Source organism: Schistocerca americana, chromosome 5, assembly GCF_021461395.2.
Source record: "Schistocerca americana isolate TAMUIC-IGC-003095 chromosome 5, iqSchAmer2.1, whole genome shotgun sequence".
Taxonomy (NCBI): domain Eukaryota; kingdom Metazoa; phylum Arthropoda; class Insecta; order Orthoptera; family Acrididae; genus Schistocerca; species Schistocerca americana.
Window position 1 is genome coordinate 220,152,684 of NC_060123.1, and position 22,155 is coordinate 220,174,838.

A 22,155-nucleotide genomic window follows, 5' to 3' on the forward strand; every position below is an offset into this window, starting at 1 on the left:
TGCCAGTACTTTAAATAGCCGGCGCTACATATCCGAGGTGCTGGAGCCAGTTGTCCTTCCTTACCTTCAGGGCTCGGCCACAGCCATATTTCAACAGGATAATGCGCGACCACACGTGGCACGCATTGTCCAAAGGTTCTTCGTCAATAACCAGATTGAATTGCTTCCCTGGCCGGCTCGCTCTCCGGATCTTTCGCCGATAGAAAACATGTGGTCCATGGTTGCTCAACGAGTGACCCAGATTACATCCCCAGCTGCCACACCAGATGATCTTTGGCAACGTGTGGCAGCTGCTTGGGCTGCTGTACCCCAGGAACACATCCAACGTCTCTTTGACTCAATGCCGAGACGTGTGGCAGCGGTGATCTCCAACAATGGCGCCTACTCTGGCTACTGATTCTGGCAGGAACCACATGTCACAGACGTCTGTAAACGTAATCATTTGATACTTGGTCAACATGTTATCTACAAAATAAATTTTGTTGTGCTACCTCTTGTCTTTCTTGGTGTTGCATTTACGGTGGCCAGCAGTGTACTTGTATACATTGTATACTTCCTAAAAACAATGCTGTCATATGAATTTTATGTTAGGGATTGTGTGGACGTCATTCTCCTGAATGTCTTTACGGTATCAAAAAACATCCGACGAGACAGATTGGGATGAGAGGAAGCGACGCCACCGCCGAAAGTATGATACCGGCTGTCTGAAACCTCTGCACTCCCTATTCAACCGGATGAAGTCGGACGTTCCGAAAGAAATGGTGCGGAATATACTCTACTATATAAAGCAACGCTCAGTTAGTACCACTAGCAATGTATATAAAAACTCAGTGCAGTGATGCACAACACTTGTGAGTTAGCGACCAACTTGTCGGGGACGAGTGGGGAACACAGGGCTGTGACGCGCCTCCCAGCTGTCGCTATCGGCCAAAGAATCGGCCAGCGCGTGCGTAATTTCCCATGAGGCCCTGCGCGTCGATCGCCCTCCCAGTAACACCCCTGCATCCGTTAGGCGCGCCACACTCACACCCCAGACAAAACTCTGACAAACTCCGCTCTAGTGACAAAACATGACGGGGGAGCGGCATGCAAATACGTCTAGAGGCGTCAGCTTCACGAAAGGATTACAGCGGACGCGAACAGAAGAAAAAGCACTCGACGTCATAGAGAGACGGTCGCGCTGGTATGGTAATGTGTTGGGCGTTAACAAGGAAAGACTCTACATCTAGAATCATCTACAGGGCTACATGAAATAAAATCGTCATAATTTGTAAATGGTCTGCGTTAGGACGTTCGAACTGCACGGTTGGCCGCAGGGCATGATCGGAATTAGTTTGCGCATTGTTGCTTGGTTTAACGACAAAGCCCACTTTCATTTAGATGGATTCGTCAATAAGCAAAAGTGGCACATTTGGGGACTGGGAATGAGCATTTCGCGATCGAGAAGTCTTTTCACCCTCAACGGGTAACTGTGTGGTGTTCTGTGACCAGTCACGGAATAATCGGTGCGATATTCCTTGATCCCTAACGGCACGTGAAGGATTTGGAAGATGATTTCATCCCCATTATACAAAGTGACCCTGATGTCGACAAGATGTGGTTCATGCAAGATGGAGCTCGACCCCATCGAAGCAGGAGTGTTTGATGTCCTGGAGGAGCACTTTGGGGACCGCATTCTGGCTCTGGGGTATCCACAAGCCACTGTCATGGGCATCGATTGGCCGCCATATTCTCCGGGTCTGAACACATGCGACTCCTTTTTGTGGGGCTATATTAACGACAAGGTGTACAGTAATGACCCCACAATCATTGCTGAGCTGAGAACAGCCATTCAGAAGGTCATCGACAGCATCGATGTTCCGACACTTCAACGGGTCATGCAGAATTTCGCTATTCGTCTACCCCATATCATCGTCAACTATGGCAGGCATATCGAACATGTCATACCCTAACAGTATTATCGAAAGGAAAGTGCGCGCGCACAAACGCAACTCACACACACACGACTGCAGTCTCACACAACTGAAGCCACACCTAAACATAACCTAATCCGAATATCTGTAGTAACGTTTACATGTTGAATAAAGTGTGTGCACGTTGTAGTTTGTAACTAATTTACTTTTTTTCGTGTAGTTTAATAATTGTCACTCTGCAGATGTAAGTGGACACGGGATAGAAGGAACTGTTCACTGTGCGATGACATATCAAAACGATGGCCAGTGCTTGTATTCACACAACTTTAATACCTTCTGGCTCTCGTAAGTTGCTCTTTCGCCTGCTATTGTACTATAAATCACTGAAAAAGATTGCTGGGTTGCCGGTATAAGACACCTACTTACCACTGTTGGCAAAATTAATTCGAATGACGAATAAAGAGTACAAATAAAGATTAATACACAAATAAAAATATTTTCGCAACATTATTCATATACACGAATTTGGCATATAAAAAATACCATTTCCACATACCAAAGCGGGTAGCGGAGTGTTCTCTCTCTTGAAAATCGCTTTATTCACGATAGCTACAGTATGTGATCAAAAACAGCCGGACACATGGCTGAAAATGACTTACAAGTTCGTGACACCCTCCATCGGTAACGCTGGTATTCAATGTGCTGTTGGCTCACCCTTAGCCTTGATGACAGCTTCCACACTCGCAGGCATGCGTTCAATCAGGTGTTAAAAGCTTTGTTGGGGAATGGCAGCCACCCTTCACGGAGTGCTGTACTGACGAGAGGTATCGATGTCGGTCGGTGAGACCTGGGACGAAGTCGGCGTTCCAAAACATACCAAAGGCGTTCTGTAGGATTCAGGTCAGGAGTCTTTGCAGACCAGTCCGTTACAAGGATGTTGTTATTGTCGTGTAACCACTCCGCCGCAGGCCGTGCATTATGAACAGGTGTTCGATCGCGTTGAAAGATGCAATCGCCATTCCCAAATTGCTCTTCAACAGTGGGAAGCAAGAAGATGCTTAAAACATCAATGTAGGCCCGTGCTGTGATAGTGCCACGCAAAACAACAAGGGGTGCAAGCCCCCTCCATGAAAAATACGACCACACCATAACACCACCGCCTCCGAATTTTACTGTTGGCACTACACACCCTGGCAGATGACGTTCACTGGGCATTCGCCTTACCCACACCCTGCCGTCGGATCGCTCATTGTGTACCGTGATTCTTCACTCCACACAACGCTTTCCCACAGTTCAATCGTCCAATGTTTACGATGCTTGCACCAAACCTGGCGTCGTTTGGCATTTACCGGCGTGATGTGAGCCTTATGTGCAGCCGATCAACCATGAAATCCAAGTTTGTCTTGCAGCAAAACGATGCCCTTGCTCAACTTCCATGGACTGTTGCTTTGATTCTGGTGTGACGTAGGCCACTCATATTTCATCGTCCGTAACAATTTGGCTTAAGAAATCAGCACCGTCGTTGTGGCACCCCTCAAGGAAAGTCAATGCACTGTCTAAACGATTGGTTTTGTGCACATCCCTCAACATTTTCGGTACACAACCAGCGCACAATTTTCGGTAATTCAAGTGCTCGGTCACAATGCCATACAAAACGCTACGAGAAACATTAGGAAAGTCATCCCGCAAGGAGGAAATCGTAAAGCGTCTGTTTTCTCTCACCTTACTGTTCACTTCCTGCACCAAACTTTCATTAACGACCGAAGGACGCCCACTCCGTTGTTCATCATGCACATTTGTGCGGCCAACTTTAAATGCTCTCACCCACTTTCTTACCATTCCATCAGTCACAATGTTTTCTCCGTAACCTGCACAGATCTCACGATGAATATCGATCGCTTTTAGGCCTTTAGCACTAAGATATGTTATAACAACCCGTACTTCACAGCCGGCGGGACTCACGATTATCGGAGGCATCTTAAACACTCAGTACATAACGTAAACAAGGAAGAATCAGACTAATGGGGTCAGTGCGTAGATCAAGGTACAGGCTTTCATGTAAAAATAAAATTATTGAGATAGCACGTCTTTTTTTTAATTTCAAAACGGTATTTACTTACAAAAACACGCCTCGTAGTAGCTCTGAGAGTTTCTCGGTGGAGTTCTGGTTCACCCTGTGTATCTGTAAGTATGCATACGGAGCAAGTTAATACAGAACAACATAAAACTAATCGTGTGTAACGGTCACTGAGATGCTCACTAAACTTAAGTGGATGACGCTGCTACAGATGTATTACGTAACTGGGTATCAGGGTGTGGTGTGCTGTTAAAATTTGGAGAGCGTACGTTCCTAACAGAGTCAATCAATACATTGATTCCTCCTCTACGTATAGCTTGCGAAAAGACCACCAAGATAAAATTACAAACATACGAGGCTACACTGAGAATTAACAACACGTTTCTTCCAGCCTACCATTCGCAGCTGAAACGGGAAGAAATGTGTGTGTGTGGGGGGGGGGGGGGGGGGGGAGGAGGAGGGAGGGAGACAGGTTATACAAAGTACATCATATTTTCTTCAGTTCATTTTCTTGCCATGGATATAGACCTGCCATCTTCAAAATCTAATCAATATAGCCGCCAACACCATAAGGTGGTTTGTAGAGTGTAAAAGTAGACGTAGAAAATTCTATTTTCCCCTTGCGCAAGTTGCGCCGCCTGTAAACGTTGTTACAGTGGCACTTCCAGCTCCTTCTTGTAGTTTTTGCGTAAGATGCTTCACGGAAAGACTTAACGAGCCAGGGTGTAATCGGCGTGACTTTTGCGCGCAGCCGGGGTGCTCTGCAGAAGAACAATGTCCTCTGGAGTGCAGCAGCCGGGGCAGCCAGAGACTAGCAGCGGGAGGTAGGCGGCTTTCCGGCTGGGCGGCGTTCCCACGGACGCTTGGCGAGGCGGCGCAGAAAGTCGGCGCAGGCATACAGCCACCCGCCTGGAACCTCCACTTTCTCCGCTAACCCTGCGGGCGAGGGCCGAACCTTCAGAGCTCCGCGTCCCTACTGTACCTGGAGTTCGTGAACGAAGTCTGTGTCCAAGCTAGTTTGTGGGCGATACTGGCCATTAAAATTGCAACACCAAGAAGAAATGCAGATGATAAACATTCATTGGACAAATATATTATTCTAGAACTGACATGTGATTACATTTTCACGCAACTTGGGTGCATAGATCTAGACAAATCAGTTCCCAGAACAACCACCTCTGGCCGTAATAACGGCCTTGATACGCCTGGGCACTGAATCAAACTGAGCTCGGATGGCGTGTACAGGTACAGCTGCCCATGCAGCTTCAACACGATACCACAGTTCATCAAGAGTAGTGACTGGCGTATTGTGACGAGCCAGTTGCTCGGCCACCATTGACCATACATTTTCAATTGGTGAGAGATCTGGAGAATGTGCTGGCCAGGGCAGGGTCGAACATTTTCTGTATCCAGAAAGGCCCGTACAGTACCTGCAACATGCGGTCGTGCATTATCCTGCTGAAATGTAGGGTTTCGCAGGGATCGAATGAAGGGTAGAGCCACAGGTCGTAACACATGTGAAATGTAACGTTCACTGTTAAAAGTGCTGTCATTGCCAAAAAGAGGTGACCGAGACGTGTTACCTATGGCTCCCCATACCATCACGCCGGGTGATACGCCAGTATGGCGATGACGAATACACGCTTCCAATGTGTGTTCACCGCGATGTCGCCAGACACGGATGCGACCATCATGATACTGTAAACAGAACTTGGAATCATCCGAAAAAATGACGTTTTGACATTGGTGCACCCAGGTTCGTCGTCAAGAACACCATCGCAGGCGCTCCTGTCTGTGATGCTGCGACAAGGGTAACCACAGGCATGGTCTCAGAGCTGATAGTCCACGCTGCTGCAAACGTCGTCGAACTGTTCGTGCAGATGGTTGTTGTCTTGCAAACGTCCCCATCTGCTGACTCAGGGATCGAGACGTGGCTGCACGACCCGTTAGAGCCATGCGGATAAGATGCCTGTCATCTCGACTGGTAGTGATACGAGGCCGTTGGGTTCCACCACGGCGTTCCGTATTACCCTCCTGAACCCACCGAATCCATATTCTGCAAACAGTCATTGGATATCGACCAACGCGAGCAGCAATGTCGCGATACGATGAACCGCAATCGCGATAGGCTACAATCCGACCTTTATCAAAGTCGGAAACGTGATGGTAGGCATTTCTCCACCTTAGACGAGGCATCACAACAACGTTTCACCAGGCAACGCCGGTCAACTGCTGTTTGTGTATGAGAAATCGATTGGAAACTTTCCTCATGTCAGCACGTTGTAGGTGTCGCCACCGGCGCCAACCTTGTGTGAATGCTCTGAAAAGCTAATCATTTGCATATCACAGCATCTTCTTCCTGTCGGTTAAATTTCGCGTCTGTAGCACGTCATCTTCGTGGTGTAGCAATTTTAATGGCCAGTAGTGTATCTTGTACCAACCCGTAATTACAGATGACGGCTTATTTTGCATTACTTACTTTGATTAAGTAGTCATCTACGAAATAAAATGACGTAAAATTATTTACTGATGGAACTGTGATCAGTAATTCATTACAATGACCTTCAGGAGCAAGTAACTCAAGTAAAATTGTTGCAAAAGAATATTTTTTTTCCTCTGACCTCTGTCTAGTGATCGGTTTGATGAGACCAGGCAAGATTTTCTCTCTTGCGCCAGTCTCTTCATCTCAGAGTAGCACGTAATTCCAATTTCTGTCTTTACCTACCGTTTCTTCCCTCAACGAATTGCACTAATATCATGGGACGTGTTCATCTGATGTTTTGGCACAAGTTCTGTAACCTCGTCTCTTCTTGCAGTTGCCGGCCGCGGTGGCCAAGCGGTTAAAGGCGCTAAAATCTGGAACCGCGCGACCGCTACGGTCGTAGGTTCGACTCCTGCCTCGGGCATGGATGTGTGTGATGTCCTTAGGTTAGTTAGGTTTAAGTAGTTCTAAGTTCTAGGGGACTGATGACCTTAGAAGTTAAGTCCCATAGTGCTCAGAGCCATTTTTTCTTGCAGTTAGTCTTCTTTCTTCTTTCTCCCATACCTTCAAGGGGTCGGCTTGTCAATGTTTTGGGTTTGGCAAGCTTAGTGGTAGTGGGCGGCCAGATGGCCTTCATGTATCGACCACCCGTGACGGAATTTGTGTATCACAACTGTCTGAATGTAGTGTTACCTCACGTGAATGTTTGCGAATGGTGTAACTGATGCGGTACGTGGGTACCCTCACGGATTCATCTAGTAACACGTCCGCATTAGCCGTCGTCAATACGCCGGATGGATTCGATCCGGGAGAGGTTCGCGTCCCCACTTCCCACAGTGTCATAACTCTGACAAACATGTAGCCATATCTGTCATTTTCATGTAACGCTGTAACAGCACATTAGAACGAACACGCCTACCAGAGGCGAGATAGCATACCTATGTCATGTACTTGGCTATGCATTCGTTTGAATATTGACATTCTGTCTAATCATTGCTGATTCTGTAAACTTGTGCGCGTAGTCAGCCACATAAAATACTTTTTTATACATGAAAGATGTGTTGAGTAACGAGGCCAATTGCAGCACAAGCCTGCTGATTCCTTCGAGTCACGATACGGCCCGTTGGCTGACCGTCACTGTAAAGAGAGGTTAGGCCATAACAGTTCACCGCTTTACGACATCATCACGTGACGATATCCCTCTCATTACAATCGCGCCTTTTTACTATTTCATACTGCCCCCTCCTTCACCGTTCCCACGGAACCTCTGCATGATTGACACCGCTCATTTAACAAAGATCGAACAGCTACTGTTGACCCCATTTACTAACAACTCCATACCGGTGAAGTTCATTGACCCCGTCGAACATTCAAAGTGGAAAATATAAAGTATCTGTGAGTGAGAACACAAAACTGTGAATTTTGCGCTTTTGGCTAATTACGGAAAGGGTTGACATTCGGCCCATTAGAACAAATTAACACGATTAGGGACAACAGCTGCACAAAAGTACAAAAACATTCGATTACCTTTCAAGTCGGAAGATGCTTTGGAACTCAAAACAGAAATGCAGTATTTATGGTGTTTATTATTATACATACAATTTTTGTACGCAAGAGCAACGTAAGAATTCATGAGGATTCCTCCGAAGTAAAGTACATTGCTTATATTGAACGAAAAGCAAAAGTAAATACAACGTCAAAATGAAAGACTTCAGCACTGCTTCGTTGCCGAATGATTACAAGATCCTATCGTACCTGAATTTTAGAAAGCGCAGTTACAGAATAGGAAGCTTAAGCTGTTATATCTCAGCGTTAGCAAATCAAAAGCAGGAGAGGTGCATTTAAGGAACTAATGTGAAAACAGAGGAATGCGTAAATTTGTAGTGTATGATAGAGAGGCGTCATTTACTGAAACGAAGGAATGACTGTGTATTAAATACACTACGGGCCATTAAAATTGCTACACCACGAAGATGATGTGCTACAGACGCGAAATTTAACCGACAGAAAAAAGATGCTGTGATATGCAAATGATTAGCTTCTCAGAGCATTCACACAAGGTTGGCGCCGGTGGCGACACCTACAATGTGCTGACATGAGGAAAGTTTCCAACCGATTTCTCATACACAAACAGCACTTGACCGGCGTTGCCTGGTGAAACGTTTCTGTGATGCCTCGTGTAAGGAGGTCAAATGCGCACCATCACGTTTCCGACTTTGATTAAGGTAGGATTGTAGCTTATCGCGATCGCGCTTTATCATATCGCGACATTGCTGCTCCCGTTGGTCGAGATCCAATGACTGTTAACAGAATCGGTATGTTCAGGAGGGTAATACGGAACGCCGTGCTCGATCCCAACGGCCTCGTATCACTAGCAGTCGAGATGACAGGCATCTCATCCGCATGCCTGTAACGGATCGTGCAGCCACGTCTCGATCCCTAACAGATGGCGACGTTTGCAAGACAACAACCATCTGCACCACGACGTTTGCAGCAGCATGGACTATCAGCTCGGAGACCATGGCTGTGGTTACCCTTGACGCTGCATCACAGACGGGAGCGCCTGCGATGGTGTACTCAACGACGAACCTGGGTGCATGAATGGCAAAACGTCATTTTTTCGGATGAATCCAAGTTCTGTTTACAGCATCATGATGGTCGCATCCGTGTTTGGCGACGTCGCGGTGAACGCACATTGGAACTGTGTATTCGTCATCGCCATACTGGCGTATCACCCGGCATGATGGTATGGGGTGCCATTGGTTACACGTCTCGGTCATCTCTTGTTCACATTGACGGCACTTTGAACAGTGGACATTACATTTCAGATGTGTTACGACCCGTGGCTCTACCGTTCATTCGATCCCTACGAAACCCTACATTTCAGCAGGATAATGCACGACCGCATGTCGCAGGTCCTGTACCTTCCTTTCTGGATACAGAAAATGTTCGACTGCTGCCCTGGCTAGCACATTTTCCTGATCTCTCTCCAACTGAAAACGTCTGGTCAATGGTGGGCGAGCAACTGGCTCGCCACAGTACGCCAGTCACTACTCTTGATGAACTGTGGTATCGTGTTGAAGCTACATGGGCAGCTGTACCTGTACAAGCCATCCAAGCTCTGTTCGACTCAATGCCCAGTCGTATCAAGGCCGTTATTACGGCCAGAGGTGGTTGTTCCGGGTACTGATTTCTCAGGATCTATGGACCCAAATTGCGTGAAAATGTAATCACATGTCAGTTCTAGTATAATATATTTCTGCAACGAATGCCCGTTTATCATCTGCATTTCTTCTTGGTGTAGCAGTTTTAATGGCCAGTAGTGTACGTTCTAGTTAGGCTAGGTAGCTGCCGCTGTGGACCAGGTATTCGGCGCTTGCGGCTGTCTGGATATTTCCGCCGCTGCGTGACGGACGTGAGGCCGTCGAGTGTGGCCTCCTCTCACAGGTATCGCTGGCTGCAGGCTGGAAGCTGGAATCTCGGGTGTCGCGTCGCTCTCACACGGCTTCTGTGTCCGGCTTCGAGCCTCGCCGCACTTACCGCAACTCGCCTGCACCCGCCCAGCGGCGCCCACACTTACCTGAAATGGGAGAAAAAGCGTTCTGGTCAGTGCATTGACTAGCTACAAATACTAACGTGTTGACAAAAGGGAAGCTTATATGGCTGTTCAGCTGTTAGAAGAAACAGAGTCTTTAAATCTAGTATGTGACGATGACTAGAAGGCCGGTTAAAGCAAACTAAAGTAACCAAAATATGCATGACTCAAATGGTTCAAATGGCTCTGAGCACTATCGGACTTAACATCTGAGGTCATCAGTCCCCTAGAACTTAGAACTAGGACAGCACACACATCCATGCCCGAGGCAGGATTCGAAACTGCGACCGTAATGGTCGCGCGGTTCCAGACTGAAGCGCCTAGAACTGCTCGGTCATGGCGGCCGGCTGCCGAAATATGCATGCATTTATGGACAAAAAATTCCAGAAATATTCACTAAAAGTCCGGAAAGGTGCAGTGACATGTGGGAAATACGCTCTAAAAATACACCAACCACCTGCTTCCAAGGAAGGAAGATTAAGGTTTTATGTCCCGTCGATGACTAAATCATTAGCCGGCCAGAGTGGCCGAGCGGTTCTAGGCGCTTCAGTCTGGAACCGCGCGACCGCTACGTCAAAAAATGGCTCTGAGCACTATGGGACTCAACTGCTGAGGTCATTAGTCCCCTAGAACTTAGAACTAGTTAAACCTAACTAACCTAAGGACATCACACACATCCATGCCCGAGGCAGGATTCGAACCTGCGACCGTAGCGGTCTCGCGGTTCCAGACTGCAGCGCCAGAACCGCGCGGCCACTTCGGCCGGCCGACCGCTACGTCGCAGGCTCGAAACCTGCCTCGGGCATCGCTGTGTGTGATGTCCTTAGGTTAGTTAGCTTTAAGTAGTTCTAAGTTCTAGGTGACTGATGACCTCAGCTCTTAAGTCCCATAGTGCTCAGAGCCATTTGAACCATTTTTGAAGTAAATCATTAGAGCCGGACCACAAGCTCGGATTGGTAAGGATGGGTAGGGAAATTGGCTGTGCTTTTTTCAAAGGAAACATCCCGTCAATCGCTTTAAGCAATTTAGAGAAATTAAGGGAAATTTTGGTCTGCAGCTCGTGGTCTTGCGGTAGCGTTCTCGCTTCCCGCGCACGGGCTCCCGGGTTCGATTCCTGGCGGGGTCAGGGATTTTTCCTGCCTCGAGATGACCGAGTGTTGTGTCGTCTTCATCATCATCATTCATCCCACTTACGGTCGGAGGAAGGGAATGGCAAACCACCTCCGCTAGGACCTTGCCTAGTACAGCGGAGCGGGTCTCCCGCATCGTCCCCTAGGCTCCTCGCAGTATGGGACTTCATCATCATCATCCAGGGAAATTTAAATCTGGATGGCTGGTCGAGGATTTGAACCAGTGTCCTATTGAGTACGATTCCAGCGCCTTACCGCTGGGCCGACTCGCTCGGGCACTAAAATGTGGGTAACTACTTGGCATGGCGCAAACAGATCGTGTTGGGAGGGGACCAGACACGGGCTGTTGCTGGTCTTCTCGTTTGGAACGGTCCTTGGTTGATGTGATGATAGAAAAGAAGTGAAGCACTTAACTGTGATGTTTCTTTTGCGCAACTGAAGGCAGTGGCACGAACAACCTTAGATCGTCTCCTAGACAACATGAATTTGTTCAAAATGGCTCTGAGCACTATGGGACTTAACATCTGTGGTCATCAGTCCCCTAGAACTTAGAACTACTTAAACCTAACTAACCTAAGGACATCACACACATCCATGCCCAAGGCAGGATTTGAACCTGCGACCGCAGCAGTCGCGCCATGAGTTTGTGCTGGTGAAGTGTGATATTTTTCATTGACGTGAATATTGCGCAACTAGTAAGTGCCAGGAAGCGTTGTAGCTGCGAGTCACTTAATATTTTCGTGCGATCGGCGAGCAAACAGGAACGTATCGACCACAGCCGTCACCAGAACATCGCCCGCAAAAGGCCTCATGCTAGACCAGACAGAACGCGCACGCGTGCGTGCGTGTGTGTGTGTGTGTGTGTATCTGAGGACAAGATTTGCTAAATGTTATATCTGGAGTGTAATGTGACACTGCAGTGACTCATGGATAGTTAAAAAGAAAGAAGAAGGATATTTAGAATGTTTTGATTTGTGGCTATGGAGAAGAATGCCTGAGGTGACGTGGGATGAGAGACTTACAGGTCAAGAAGTAATGGATAAAATACCGGAAGTAAGAAAATTAGCAGTGATCAGAAAGAGGAAAAAAAGTATTGGCTAGAACATGCACTGCGTAGGAATTGTCTACACCAAAGAATTGCAGAGGGGGAAGTAGAAGAAATGAGTGGAAGAGGTAGGAAGGAAATTGAAGTGATGGATTACATTAGAAGAAGACGAACATACAAACAGGTGAAGGAAGATGCTCAGAACAAGACACGATGGAGAGCCTTCAGTTGAAACCCGTCGTAAAACAGAAACACTAAAGAAAAAGAACAAGAACGTTACTGTAAGCACGAATTAGTTATTTAAAAAAAGTTTTCTCTGTCAACTAAATTTACAAGCCTGACACATTTTGCTATGGCCTATAGCTGAATAAACAACTAACTGAATGGTCGACATAAAAGTTTTCTGGGTATGGTACCAGGTTGTAATGTAAAAAAACACTAGTGGCTGCTGGAGAAAAACCAACGTTTCGGCCACGATTGCAGCGGCCTTCTTCTGGGTCTAATGGTGCGTTCTAGCTATGCAGTGTCCTTTATATTTTGTCGTTAGTGTTCACTGCGCATGCCATTACGTCATAATTTTAAAAAGGTAGTTAGTTTCATCAGCAAGACTGCGGAAAAGAAATAAAATTCAGTGAAGCCTGTGTCTTGGCCAAGCAGCCAATTATGACGAAACGCAAAATCAGAGAGGCCATCGAAATACTTACACACCCTAATAACTTGAACAGGGAGGATGGACTCAGGCTTGCCCCATCTTGGCTGCCAGCAATCAGAGCCCAACAGACCGCACTGTCAACACGAGGCACGAGCACTACCGGCGAGTAACTGCAACACCGACTGAAAGGAAGGCCTCGGCGCTTGTTCGTGACGTCACGTCAGCTAGGTACGGCGAACGCCAGGTCTGTTGCAGGCATACTCATAATGGTGGTGTCTCCCTCTCTGACACAGGAAAATGTGAAACTATTGGCGGTAGTTGACCAACACACATTGTTCTGAGAGATTTCTGCAATCAGTTAATTGTGCAATTCATTACACTTCTTAACAAATAGTGTACTCCTGAACTTAAATTTCCACCTGTTTTAAGGATTGACATACAAAAACAACTTCATGGTCCAGCAGCAACAGAATTCGTGCTTCTTTACCTTATTTGTAAATCTGAGGAAGTTGCGTTTGTACTGGGTTGCTTTTACAAGAAACTGTGAACATATTGTTGCTCTTCTTTAGGCATCTTGGTTGACTATGAGGTGAGGAGCACTGAATGTTAATGAAATATCTAGCGATTGTACACGTTGGGGGAGGGGGTGGGGGACAGAGGAAGAGGCAAAAGAGAGATACTTGTTTTATCAAATAAAATTTTTTTATCTTATAAAGTCTCTCCTTTCAGTTGCAAGAGGGGAATATTTATCTTTTCTAATGTGCATGTTTAAAAAAGTTTAAGCTCAGCAGTATTTTTGATGTATGAAGCTGTTTTGTTTCCTGTTTAGAATTCCTTTCGTTGGAAACGACTGTAATCTAAGGACTGGCAACAGTTGGACATTTACACATGTAAATTAGTTCACATTTCCAGTTACGATGTCAAACGAAAATAAATAAATAAAAGAAACGAGTTCATTGTAAGGGGGTTGGGGTAAGTTTCGATAACAAAATGGATCAAGTAAATATAGTTACTTGAATGTAAAATTTCCGAAGCTTGCAATGGGGCAAAGTATCTTCTCATGTAGATCTACGTTTGTTTCGACAGGATTCAGTAATATAGAACTATGATCTTCATTTGTAGCTTTACGATAGTAAGAAAACCTTTCACGTAAATAAAACTGCATAATCGAAAACAATACCAAACATTTTGTCCAAAAATAAGAGATTTATAGTGATAAGCACGCCCGGGCATTTCTGCCTGCAACAGACCTGGCGTTCGCCGTGCCTAGCTGACGTGACGTCACCAACAAGCGCCGAGGCCTTCCTTTGAGTCGGTGTTAGTAATTGCCGCCGCGCGGCCGACGTCCAGCAGTTGGTAAACAGCAGCAAACTTCTCATTCGACGGTGACCACCAATTATGGTACATAATGCAAGAGCCAACAGACAACAGAGGTGACGTTCTCCCTCCACCGCAATAACCTACTAAAATAAAGTTCCCTCTCCTTCTTCCTTAAGTGGCCAATGAAACTAACTACCTTTTTAAAATTGTGACGTAATGGCATGCGCAGTGAACACTAACGACAAAACATAAAGGACACTGCATAGCTAGAACGCACCATCAGACCCAGAAGAAGGCCGCTGCAATCGGGGCCGAAACGTTGATTTTATCTTCAGCAGCAGTAGCTTTCTTTTACATTATGACGCGGTACCATACCCAGATAACTTTTATATCGACTGACTCTGGCCGCGGATGCCTACGCAATTATAAACTAACAAAATGGCTAACTCGTGATAAGGATGCCCTCCTGCACATGGATTTTAAAGCAAGATGCGAAACCGCGGCACTGCTACGTCACGAATGCTTCCCCGAACAATTCGGCCTCTGGTCTGAGAAAGACCTCACCGGCGATGTGCTTCCCAGCCTGATTCACGCGCGAAAGCGCAGGACCTGGGGGCGGTCTGTGACTGGTCGGACGTGGCGGGGTGCGTCAGCGGTAGCTGGCTGCGCCGTGAGTCACGGCAGGAAACGACGGCGCGCCACGCCGCCCACAGAATGCCCAGCCGTGCCACAACACACGTGGGCGTCGGCCGGCTCCGTACTCTGCGTGCTCGTCGCCGCGACTGCGCCCCGCTGCCAATTTTATAGGAGGTCTCCCAGTAAAACCGAGGGAGAACTGCGGGATCTCTCCAATGGAATGGGCGAGCTACTGAGCACACAATGCGGACTGACAATAAGCCAAAGGCGAGAAAGTAGCAGAAATCAGATTCGCGACAAACTTAACAATCGTAAGGGCGGGGGGATCGCAAGCAGTAGATGAAATGAAAGAATACTGCTTCTTTGCAATCAAAATAAGGTATGTCGGATGTAGCAAGGAGGACGCGAGGAGCAGATTAGTACAGGCAAAAAGGGCCTTCCTCACCAACAAGGCGTAGGCCCGAATTTGAGAAGAAATTTCGGAGAAGGTACGTCAGAAGCACGTCTTTCTACGGTAAAGGATCATGTGCTACGGCAAAACCGGAAAGAAAGGAATAGATGTTTCGGCAGTGTGGAGTACAGAAGGATGCTAAAATTGAAGTGGTCTGATAAGAAATGAAGTACTCCAACGAACAGGCGAGGAAAGGAACGCGCGGAAAACTCGACGTGGCCGGCCGTTGTGGCCGAGCGGTTCTAGGCGCTTCAGTCCGGAACCGCGCTGCTGCTATGGTCGCAGGTTCGAATCCTGTCTCAGGCATGGATGTGTGTGATGTCCTTAGGTTAGTTAGGTTTAAGTAGTTCTAAGTCTAGGGCACTGATGACCTCAGATGTTAAGTCCTATAGTTCTTAGAGCCATTTGAACCATTTTGAACTCAACGTGGTGTTAGGACACGTGATTGACAGAATAACAACTTCCGTGTTATTTCTGTGAGCCGTGGAGGGTAACAACTATTGGGGAACTGGAGAAGACAGAGAATTGAAAAGATACAACAGACAACTGAGGAAGTAGGTCTGTGCAGAGCTTTGATGTGAACAGGAGGAGAGATAATCGTGACAAGATGAAAAAAGACAACAAAGATTACGTCTACCCAAAGGGAGAGAGACTGCTGTGATTACTAAGGAACCATGACTCGTAGCGTGTCATACGATATCTGTGTCCATAAGCCGTGAAAAATATTAGAAAAATTCATCAACTCAGTGGCAGTGGACGTGCAGGTTACTACATATCTGACTGGCTACTTCTCGGAAGTCATAAAAGGCGTCACTTCGAAGCAGCCCCATTTTTTTCTTTAAAAGTGTGACGTGGAGCCCCTGTAAAACCGTAACAGGTCTGTAATTTACTGCCGGCTAATAGTCTCTCATGATCACACAGCAATGGGACTCCCGCAAAGTCATTTTTAGAGTAAAGGCGTCAGTGAAAAATATAGTTCGTTCCAGAACTTAGTACTTTATCACATATGGGCAATTAGTGTTTGTCGATTTAATTACTATATCAAAATAACACTAAATAGCTGGAAAGAATATTTATTTTACTGAGACCTTGTGGATCTGAAGTTGATCCTGTCAGAGCCGTAACTGATAATCAGTAAAAACTGTTGTAGGCTGGACTGGAAATGGCCTCCCGCCGGGTAGACAGTTCGCCGGGTGCAGGTCTTTCGATTTGACTCCACTTCGGCGACTTGCGCATCGATGGGGATGAAATGATGATGATTTGGACAACGCAACACCCAGTCCCTGAGCGGAGAAAATCTCCGACCCAGGTGGGAATCGAACCCGGGCCCTTAGGATTGACACTCTGTCGCGCTGACCTCTCAGCTGGTCCGCCCCCGGTAGATGAGTGGTCACCGCGACAGAATGTCGCCATCAGGCCTCAGTTATAAGCAGCATCGTTCCTGCAAAAAAATATGGAGTGGTTCGCCTATTATTCCAACCGGCTTCTTTGAGGCCAACAACACGTCCTCTCTCAAACTCTCTCGTCTACGTATATTGTTCAAGAACCTGTCTGCATGGCATAGTTACTGTCCAACTGAGTACCCATAATAAAACTCGCAAATGCGTTACGCCCTGGTTCAAAATGGTTCAAATGGCTCGGAGCACTATGGGACTTAACATCTGAGGTCATCAGTCCCATAAACTTAGAACTACCTAAACCTAACTGACCTAAGGACATCACACACATCCATGCCCGAGGCAGGATTCGAACCTGCGACTGTAGCGCCTAGAACCGCTCGGCCACGGTGGACGGCTTATGCCCTGGTATCGTTACGTCCCCTGCTTACTATCCTTGTCAGCTGCGGGGTGAAACGGCGCTGCAGCGTCATACATTCATCCAGAGCTCGCCACAGTTTACAATTTTGCATTTTTCGTCGATACCTGTATGAATATAAACTTGCGATCGATTTGCATAGCTCTTTCGTTACGCGTCGTTTTCCTAATGTATTATTCACATGAAGTGTTGAGTGCTAATGACAAGGGATTTCAGATTGATTCCGTATTTCTGGATTTCCGGAAGGCTTTGGACACTGTACAACACAAGCGGCTTGTAGTGAAATTCCGTGCTTATGGAATATCGTCTCATTTATGTGATTCGATTTGTGATTTCCCGTCAGAGAGGTCACAGTTCGTAGTCATTGACGGAAAGTCATCGAGTAAAACAGAAGTGATTTCTGGCGTTCCCCAAGGTAGTGTTATAGGCCCTTTGCTGTTCCTTACCTATATAAACGATTTGGGAGACAATCTGAGCAGCCGTCTTAGGTTGTTTGCAGATGACGCTGTCGTTTAGCGACTTATAAAGTCGGCAGAAGATCAAAACAAATTGCAAAACGATTTAGAAAAGATATCTGAATGGTGCGAAAAGTAGCAATTGACCCTGAATAAAGAAAAGTGCGAGGTCATCCATATGAATGCTAAAAGGAATTCGTTAAACTTCGGTTACACGATAAATCAGTCTACTCTAAAAGCCGTAAATTCAACCAAATAAAGCCGTAAATTCAACCAAATGCCTAGGTATTACAATTACGAACAACTTAAATTGCAAGGAACACACAGAAGCCGGCCGTTGTGGCCGAGCGGTTCTAGGCGCTTCATTCTGGAACCGCGCGACCGCTACGGTCGCAGATTCGAATCCTGCCTCGGGCATGGATGTGTGTGATGTCCTTAGGTTAGTTAGGTTTAAGTAGTTCGAAGTTCTAGGGGACTGATGACCTCAGATGTTAAGTCCCATAGTGCTCAGAGCCATGTGAACCATTTGAACACACAGAAAATGTTGTGGGGAAGGCTAACCAAAGACTGCCTTTTATTGGCAGGACACTTAGAAAATGTAACAGACCTACTAAGGAGACTGCCTACACTACGCTTGTCCGTCCTCTTTTAGAATACTGCTGCGCGGTGTGGGATTCTTACCAGATAGGACTGACGGAGTACATCGAAAAAGTTCAAAGAAGGACAGCACGTTTTGTATCATCGCGAAATATGAGAGAGAGTGCCACAGAAGCTGGATATCATTAAAAGAAGGGCGTTTTTCATTGCGACGGAATCTTCTCACGAAATTCCAATCACCAACTTTCTCCTCCGAATGCGAAAATATTTTGTTGACACCGACCTGCATAGGGAGAAACGATCACCACTATAAAATATGGGAAATCAGAGTTCGTACGGAAAGATATAGGTGTTCGCTCATTCCTCGCGCTATAGGAGATTGGAATAACAGAAAATTGTGAAGGTTGTTCGATGAACCCTCTGCCAGGCACTTAAATGTGATTTGTAGAGTATCCATGTAGATGTTGATGTAGATTCAAAGGAACTATCCGATTTTACATAGTTCTTTTATATGTCTTTTGCATTCATCTACATACGACCTTGGGGTACTTTCTTACAGCTGTGTTTAGGATAAAAGTTTTTATTACTTTTCACAAATCACCCTGGACGCACAATAAACATCCAAACTATAGTCAAATTTGTCCTTTACTTTCGCGAGTACCGGAGTTACTGCATTCACTGCTGTTGCGTGGCAGCTCGCCCAAAGATGTTGGTAGGAGAGGCACATAGAGGGTGTCTTCCATAACTCCCCTCCTCCATCCCTCCGCCCCTACAAAAGATATCATTTGCCACGATATCAGCCGACCTTGTAGGCCAATGGTGCACTGCGATATCTGCACGCTCCTTACGCTGTAAGAGATGCAATGCCCAACTCTCGGCAAAAACCACACCGCAGAGTTGAAACTGAACTGCAGCTGTTCAAACCGAGAACGAAAAACGACTTTTGCTGCTACGTTATCGCCATCTTGGTTCTGCGTCCACTACATGAAGAAGGAACAAACGAGTGAGCTAGCTACACCAAGGAGGCCACTACATGCAACCGCGTGAACTAGAAATTACAGTCTGTTAATAGTTAACCAAAGTTACCTTCATTCATGTAGATGACATATTCTAGTGGAAACCGATGAACCTTTCTGAAACAATCTGTATTTTGTTGATCGCTTATGTGCTCATTTTTACTAAGCTGTTATTCATTTAAGATATATTACATTACCGACTTTTTAAATAATACATTCTTAACTTCAGATATCCTTGTAGTTGCTCTGACTAATTTAAATGAGCCTTGGTCGTCTAAACCAAAATGAAATTAATAGATTTCAAAACCGGTGCAATCTGTAGAGGCACCGTGTCCGCTCGTTTCAACCAGGCTGACAGCGGAGCTGCAGAGACGAGTAGGGAATTCACAGCGCCATTAGTCGCGTGTGGTATCTTCAGAAAATACGCCATTTTTGAAATCTGTAAATGCTGTTTTGGTCTGGATGACGTATTAGAATTACAATTAATCAGAACAACTGTGTCGATATCTGAAGATGGGCCTGTATAATATCGATATCGATCATATACTATGAATATCTAAAAGAAGAGGCAGCTTGGTGAAAATTATCCAGCATACAAATTACATTATCTTGCCATACGACTTCCGTAAGTAATAAATGCAGCGAATATGCATCTACTTATCGTATCGCGTGGTATTGGCCGAAATTTACCGCATACTGTATTCTATACGTTAAGAAATAAACGTTCACAGCAGATAACAATACGACATAACACTGAGCTGTATTTACGTGAAATCAAAATGTTTATTGTAACATGACGTGAAAGAAAACAGACTCTTTGTTCAACAGAATCTTCGCCTAGTTTTTAAATAAGAAAGCCATCGGGGTGTGGATTACAGAGGTGGAAAAAGACGTCCAAGAGCTCGGTATCTTGAAACGTGATTCTCTAAACGGCAAATTCAACAGACAGTCCAAACCTAATAAAATTTACGACACGCCAGACGTAGACAGAGGAAGTGAAGGGAGATCCACCCAGAAGAAAACTGGACTACGTGCAAGATAGAAAATGTTGAAATAACGTGGTCCGTAGCTGGCCGAAACATTAAGGGTTTGAAAAAATAAAAGTGCGCAGTGGTTTCAAAGTTTTAGCTTAGCATTGTCCGTTGCCGCAGTCAACATCCACCGATGTACCGCAATTGCCACAGGCAACGGCTACTGACTATACACTGATTTCAAAAGCAACAGACCTAAATGCTGATGCCACAGAAGAAAAATTTTTCAACGGTTGAGAAGACACGGTTTGACTTTTTCCTCTCTCGACAAACAGAATATACAACTAATGTGACCGAGCGAGGTGGCGCAGTGGTTAGACACTGGACTCGCATTCGGGAGGACGACGGTTCAATCCCGCGTCCGGCCATCCTGATTTAGGTTTTCCGTGATTTCCCTAAATCACTCCAGGCAAATGCCGGGATGGTTCCTCTGAAAGGGCACGGCCGACTTCCTTCCCCATCCTTCCCTAAATTCGATGAGACCGATGACCACGCTGTCTGGTCTCCTTCCCCAAACAACCAACCAACCAAATAATGTGTTGGTCACGGAAACGAGAAACGTTTTGGCTTCCATGTGTAATGGCATACTTTCATTTGTGTCAGTTCTCGCTAGTAATTATTACGTACATCGCGTGTTCGCCTCCGTACCTGCCTGACAGCCATGCAGAGGACAAGAGTTCAGATCCCCCTACAGGCAAGGATTTTTTCAAGGTAGGAGGACTGCAAAGGCGTCCTACTTGTGAGGCCATCTGAGGAACTACTTGAGCAAGAAGTAATGAATCCGAGCCTTTTTCGCCGACAAATGCCTAGAGAGCGGTGTGATAACACCGCAACCCTGTCTGAGGCCAGAGTGGTGGAGCTTTATTTTCTTTCTTGTCTCGATCAAAGAAAAACGTCGCTAAAATCAGACACATTAGGGTCCATACTAATGGATATCGACAATGTTATTTCCCGCATACCATCCTTGATTGAAATAGGAAGAGGAGAAATGAGGCTGTTTCACAGAGTGTGCCTCCGTCAAACACCGATAAGGCCTGTGGAATGGTCCAAATGGCTCTGAGCACTATGGGACTTAACATCTGAGGTCATCAGTCCTCTAGAACTTAGAACTACTTAAACCTAACTAACCTAAGGACATCACAAACATCCATGCCCGAGGCAGGATTCGAACCTGCGACCGTAGTAGTCGCGCGGTTCCGGACTGAAGCGCCTAGAACCGCTTGGCCACCGCGGCCGGCTAAGGCCTGTGGAGTAGAGATGTAGATGCGTAACTCTCCGACAGATTAGAAGCGTCGCGAGGCCGGCGCGGTCCTCGTGAAAGCTTGTGGTGATGAGGGCAGGTGGCTTTCCAACCGCGGTCGTAGGCTGACGCGGGATCTAACAGGCCACCGGATGTGCCGCACCGATTCCCTGCAGCCCACGTCGTGCATCAGCTGTTAACCTGTGACCGCAGCGCGAAAAAGACAGCTCTCCGAAAAACATCACCTCTCTCGCGACACGGCGCGAACAATAGGCACTGCTTCTTGTCGGTGGGAACCGCTGCGATTCTCAGTGTCGAGCACAGAACACCAGCTCTGCCCTTGATCGTACGCGGCACGCCCGGTAACACTCTCCCGCAGCAGTTGTCGATGGAAAAACGTCACCCATTCCAATCTTTTTTGTACCATCCCTTCACTGCTGGACGTTTTACGTCCAGAAACGTAAACAGGGTAAGGTTTTATTAAAGGGTTTGTGACATCACAACTGTAGTGATAGTATCCTGTTTTTTGTGCCCTTTTTACATTATTGCAGGACACCTGGACGACGGATATTGTTTCGTCAGTCTTGCTACAAAAGCAGACAAGTACTCAGATTTCTACTTGAAACTTGACGCACGCGAAGGTGAATGTGGTATTTATCGACTAGTCAGATCAAAACGTTGGAAAACGGAGGATATCCAA